Genomic DNA, 6,956 nt, shown 5'->3' with positions numbered 1-6,956 from the left:
TTTTTGAATTTTTTTGTATTTTTTTCATAAAGGAAAGCAATAAAAACTACACTAGAAAGCAATAAAAACAAAAACAAATAGAGAAACACTACTACAAAACTTAAAAAACGGATCACTAATTAAAGACCCGTTACATTAGTCAACAAGTCTATTCGATGAAAGAGATCCAATATTAGATATAACAGGTCTGTAATATGCAGTGAGGCCCACTACATTTGTGGGTGAAATAATAGTGGAAGAGATAAGAGACCCGTTGTTTACCATTTTTAAAATAAAAAATATTATATAGCTAAGAGACCCGTCATAAAAGTAACATATCCTTTACGTTTTTGTAATAAAAAAATAAGAATGCATGGCAAGACACCCGTACTGATCTTTATCACTTTATGCATTTGCTTCAAAAAAAAAAAAAAAAAAAAAAAAAAAAAAAAAAAAAAAAAACGAGAACCTGCCAATGAGTCAAATTATTAAATACATTTTAATTTTTTTTATTATAATTACAATTACGTATCAACGAGAACAACTAATAAAATAAAACAACTAACATGTGGATGATTCAAACAAAGTTTTCACTGCTGAATGTTGGCTCTCAACTCTACAGTTGGTGGTGTTACCAATGTGAAGAACCTGGTTCGTCCAATATTTCACAAATTTCTTCTTATGACAAAGCCATGTTCTCTCAACATACTGAATCACTGCCGGATATTTTCCTCACCTCACTTGCATGGTAGCTAGAGCATGATCATACTCCGCCTGTGTTGTTGCATTCACGATTTTGAACCATTTGCCATTTCTAAAACTGACACCAACCTTCTTGTTTCCGAACATCTTCGTCACCTTAGCCTCCACATCTCTGTTGATGTGCCATATACAAAGTAAATGTGACGTCCCTGGAAAGACTTCTCTCAAAGCCGCACATAGCCCAAGATCACGGTCTGAAATAAATACAGATGGCTCTTTATCAAACCCAATCAACTCCCTTAATCTTTGCAACACCCACCGATAGCTATCTGTGCACTCGTCGCGCATGAAAACATATCCAACTAGAAAATTTTGGTTTGTCGGTGTCACACCTACTACCTCAAAGAAAGGCATGTTATATCGATTGGTCTTGTAAGTACAATCCATACCTATGACATGTGGGTATGTGCGAAGTATGTTGACCATGATCGGGTGCACCATAAATGCATGTTGCAAAATGTTGTGATCATCGTTCGTGACCCAGTAAATGTATTTACTCTCTCTCGCCAGATGAAGAAATTGCTGAAAAACTCCTCTTCCTTCGGACATCTCCATCCTGAAGTCATTCCGGAAATTGTAAATGTTTCTGGTGTTTAGATGATCAATAGGAAATTGCTCGGCAATAGTTGACATGATGTTACGGGGCGCAACCTTGGACTTTGTCATGTCCCGCACAACCTGTTTTGCACCCGGACTCAATCCGCTCACTTTACGGTGACCCTCTTGGTACACAATCATTGGGTGGTTATGTGTCCCGGTGTGATCGATTTTCGCAATGATCTTCCAACTGTCGGTGCTGACTTCATAATGTATCTTGATGTAGAATGGACAACCATTAGCTTTGGTTTTGGTGTCCTTCTGTGTCGCGTTCTTCAAATCTCTCGGCTTGCTCCTTCGTGACCGATCACATCGCAAATACCGATACGGCCGACCATCTCTGGTTTTGTTTTAAGACGATTTCACCAAAATAAATCCCAATTTTATGGAAACACCATCAGCCCATGTAACTGCATCGTCAAATGTTGGAAAAAATGTATCAGTGACAAAATTCCCACTATAATTCACACTTTCACCGCCTTCCTCAGATTCCATATCCTATACAAATTAAACAAAACATGGTTTATGTCATAATAATAATAATAATAATAATAATAATAATAATAATAATAATAATAATAATAATAATAATAATAATAATAATAATAATAATAATAATAATAATAATAATAATAATAACAATAATAATAATAATAATAACAATAATAATAATAAAAATACTAATAATAATAATAATAATAACAACAACAAATACAAAACAATAACAATATTAATAATAATTATAAAAATAAAAATATTAATATTAATAATAATATTAAAAAAAATAATAAACAATTATAACAATAAACACAAAACAATAATACCATAACATTAATTAATAAATAATATAATAATAATAATAATAATAATAATAATAATAATATTTATAAAATTATATTTCTACTAATTAATAATAAGAATATCAACAACAACAACAATAACAACAACAACAACAACAACAATAATATCAACAACAACAACAACGACAACAACAACAACAACATTGATAATAATAATAATAATAATAATAATAATAATAATAATAATAATAATAATAATAATAATAATAATAATAATAATAATAATAATGTTACAAAAAATAATCATATTACTAATAATCATATTAATACAAACAATAGTAATTACATTAATTATCAAATACTTAATCACAACAACAATCACAAGACCACGAAAAAAAAAAAAAACTTAATTAACGTTAAAAAAAATAAAATAACGTAATCAACATTTAAAAAAAAAATAATAATAATAAGGGACATCCGCCTAAAATATCCGGATGTCCTAGGTAGATCCGCCTAAAATTTCCGGATCTACCATGGAACATCCGGATTTTTCAGGCGGATCCCTCCTTCCGCTTGAAATTTCCGGATATTCCAAGGTAGATCCGAAAATTTTAGGCGGATCTACCTAGGACATCCGGATATTTTAGGCGGATGTCCTATTTCAAGAAAATAATAAAAAAACAGAAAACTTACAAAATGTTCCGACGCATTCTCCGGCGTACGAATGTTCCACTCGCCGTCCATGACCCAAGACCCGTCGGAAAATTTTATGATTAATTTTTTTTTAAATAAAAGAAATTAAGGTGGTCGTGGGGACCGATTTTGTTTTAAGGTCGTGGGGACCGATTTAGTGGACTCGGGATAGCAAGGTCGTAATGTGAAGGGACCGTTTCATGTAATGTGTCCAAATGGGGAACAAAGTCCTTTTTATAACACAAATTGTATAAAGGGCATATTTGTCCATTCAAGTCAAAAAGGGAGCGTTACCCTGTAAAATGGGAGTGACGAATAGCAGTTCAGATTTGTATATCATGGCCTCACATGCTCTCTCACACCTAGTACCTTCTTGTATGTTCTTCTTTAAATATACTCCTTGCCTACTTTTTTTTTCTAAAACTATACTCCAATTTCTTTTCTAATCTTCATTCTATCTCCTCTCAACTTTCTCCATCTAATTGTTGAGACCAAATGCAACATATTTTTTTCATCTAATTTTTCTAGAAGTAAAATTTTCCGAATTAAAATTTGAACAAGAACAACGTCGACGATGCCGCGACAATAATAGTCGTCTTATTGACGATAGAACTAGACTTCGATTTTTGTATTGTTGGTATGTTTTATTCATTTGCATTAATAATCTATATATTTTCTGTAAATTAATTGTATTTTTGTCTAACTTATTTGAACTGTTAATCTTAGCTTGAAACTCTGAAATTTTATAATTTTTCTTTTAGATTGGATGCGACTTTATTGGATAATTTATAAGGAGTTCTTAAAATTATTTGGTTAATAATTTGTTAGATTGAAGTTGATATTCTAATTAATCTGTATGTGAAATCCTTGTAACTATAGTAGTTTTTATGGTTTTGTAAAGTTGAAAAGTTTATTGACGAAATTTCAATGTATATTGCGGTGTTCAAGCTAACAAGGAGGTCATTTTTATTCTAATGTTTCACCTAATTATCTTCCCTTGATCTTACTCCGCCAATGCATTTCCTTTTTTTATAAACTTGGTTTTCTTATTAATTTGTGTAATTAAGTATTCTATTCAATTTTTTACATTGTACATTTACTATGATTAATTCTTTGGTTTTTGCGATGCCAGATCTGATTCAAGAATATCTCAAATGAAGGAGAGTGAATATGGAGTACTCAAGCAGCCCAGCTACATGGGATTAAGCAGATGAAGCCCGTGCGATGCACGGTTTGTTTGATTTTTTTTAAATAATGTTTTTTTTTTTGTATTTATGAGCTAAAAATTTGTTATATATTTAGATAAAATTTCTAATATTCAAAGATAATATATAATATTTAATTAATTTAAACTTAAAAATCTCATTCGCTAATTTTGCTTACATGACATTTAAATTATATAATTCTAAAAAAAAATTAATAATCTCTTATTTAATTGGATACTACTAAGATTTATAACCCTACATGGCGCGTTGAGAAAATTAGATCCTACGTGGCTCTCTAAAAACTCTTTAAAAAACTCCCCTTTATATATATATATATATATATTAGATTGTAATTATAATTTTAACTTACAATAGGTTTATTCATTTTTTTTATGGAATTTCAAGGTGTTGATTTTGTGTGTATAACTTCATTTATGCTATGAAATATCTTTAGTGTGAAATTCACCATTTTCCGCCATTGGAATAAAGTTTACAAATTCAAATTTCAAATTCAAATTCCTGTCAACCAAAAAAATTATTTAAATTAAAATAAAAACAAAATGTAAGTGGGCTATATTTTTTTTAAAAGAAAAAGGAGAAATGAGACCCCTTGTCAAACATAAGGGGTCTGTTAGGCACCAATGAAAAAGACCTAATATTTCAATTAATGGGTCTCTTTCTCTTGATAAAATATTTACTCCATACCTCACATAACAGACCCCCTATCTTTAATAACGGATCTTTTAACCTTTCAAAACAGACCCCCCTTATGACGGGGTCTGTTTATCAAACAGACCCTTGAGATAGAGACCCGTTCAGAGGCGGTCTTTTAGGCATATTTGGACAGGTCTCTTTTCCAATTTTTGTAGTAGTGAAAAGAGAGAAAGAGTTACAATATATACAAGAAATCTCCCCCCCCCCAAGTCAAATCAAGCAATGCCCTCATTGACTTGGGAGGGTAGCTAGAAGAAGCTACTCCTCATCATCATCCATCCTCTCGTCGCCTCCTCCATAACTCGCGCCGGCACCACCCTGGCTCGTTTCAGCACCACCGTAGCCCGAACCACCTACAAAATAATTAGGGTCTACATTTCCCCCCATACCCCCAAACGAAGCATCACCCCCATATCCATGAACTGCAGAGTAGTTCACATATGCACCAAAAGCTCCGGGGGTGGAATATCCTCCTTGGGGGTATTCAAACCAGTCGGGAACTTATGCCTCGGGGGGATAGCCCCTCCGCGTGCATAGTCATCGTACATTGGGTATTGTAGGGATTATTTCAAGCGTTAATCCCCTAGCTTGAACCCCACAGTGATCATACACTAAAGTACGGTGGCGTCCAAAAGGGAAGAAGATAGAACAAAAGAGTCGCCAACAAGTTTTTTAGGAACTTGTAAACCGTTCACGAGGTGAAGGTTACACCCCTTAACAATCCAAGAGATCGTCAACTCCATAAGGTCTTGAACCAAATAGGGTTCGGGGATGAAGGTACAAATTCAACGTAAAAGAGATTGAACCTGCCCTAATAATAGGCCTCTACTTTATTCTGATCGTATTCATGTGCGCTTTCTGATTAACATGCAATCAATAGGTTTAACCCTAAACCTGTTTATCTATGTTTGTTGAATATTACTACACAAATAAAACCATTATTGGCGATCACTTAAATTATAATCAAATTAACTCTAAACAAGATTAATAATTATCTTATTAAGCGTGATTACAAGTACAAATTCCCTTTAAACATGCATAAAAGGTGTGATCAAGCAATAAAAATAAATATAATCAAGCAACATAATAATCATAATAATAAATAATTATAAATAATCATGATAACAATAATTATAACAATTATAATCATAAATCATAAAAAATAATCATAATAATGTTAAAGCATAATAATAGCAAGATCCTAGGCATGATACTAACAAGATTAATAACAAACCTTAACATGTCGCTAAACAATAAAAAATCAAAGCTTCAACCCTAACATGATACTAACATGAATATTAGGAAAGGAAATAGAAAGCATCGCAGGAATCACAATTGTCATATTTGATATTATAAATTATAGTTGTTACCCTAAACATGATACTAGGAATCAATAAAACATCCTAACATGACACTAGGAATCATAATAATAACCTAGACATAATTTCTATATCATAATATCAATTAAAGCAGTTATTTGGATGCCTCGTATCTCTTTCTAATAACAAAATACACACGTTAGTATCTTCAAGGAAATAATAATCAAAACAATTAAATTAAATAATTGAAAGAGAGATTTGGGACCAAACCCTCAGAAATTAAACTTTTCACGTCTAGGGCGAAGGCAACTTCGAATATGGCTAGGTGTATCTAGATCTAATAATGAATGCGGAATTTTTATATTTGAGAGAAGCTAGTTTAGAAAAGAGAGAGAGAGAGAGAGAGTAATCAAGAGAATCTTGATGAGAGTTGGTGAATTATAGAGAAAATAAGAGGGAATTGATTAAAACTAGTTAACAAAAACGAAATTTTTATGACATTATTTATAAAGAAAATCAGCCAAAAAGATAAAATATCAAAACAGAGTCTGGCGCACTTAAAACTGAATTAGCGCCAACGCTGGCTATTAGCGCCAGGCGCCAATGCTAGCGCCAGGCGCTACAGCTGGCGTTGATCTGGAAAATCACGCGTTTTCTTAAAATCAGATAAAAATTGCCGTACAGGAGGATAAAATCGTATTCCCCTCAAAAATGCTCTTTGATTCTAATTAAAACTCTGAAAAGTCAACAAAAGTCAACTTATCAATGCTAATTGAATTAGGAATGAAAAGAATTTTCTAGAAGAATCTAGAAGACTAAAACCATTCCTAATTGCATTAGGAATGATAAATCTATATTAGGCCCTCGCCTAGATCATTGGGCCGCAT

The sequence above is a fragment of the Chenopodium album genome, chromosome 5 (genome assembly GCF_948465745.1).
Source record: "Chenopodium album chromosome 5, dcCheAlbu1.1, whole genome shotgun sequence".
Classification (NCBI taxonomy): domain Eukaryota; kingdom Viridiplantae; phylum Streptophyta; class Magnoliopsida; order Caryophyllales; family Amaranthaceae; genus Chenopodium; species Chenopodium album.
The sequence above is the reverse complement of the archived record's forward strand: the minus strand, read 5'-3'. Positions refer to the sequence as shown.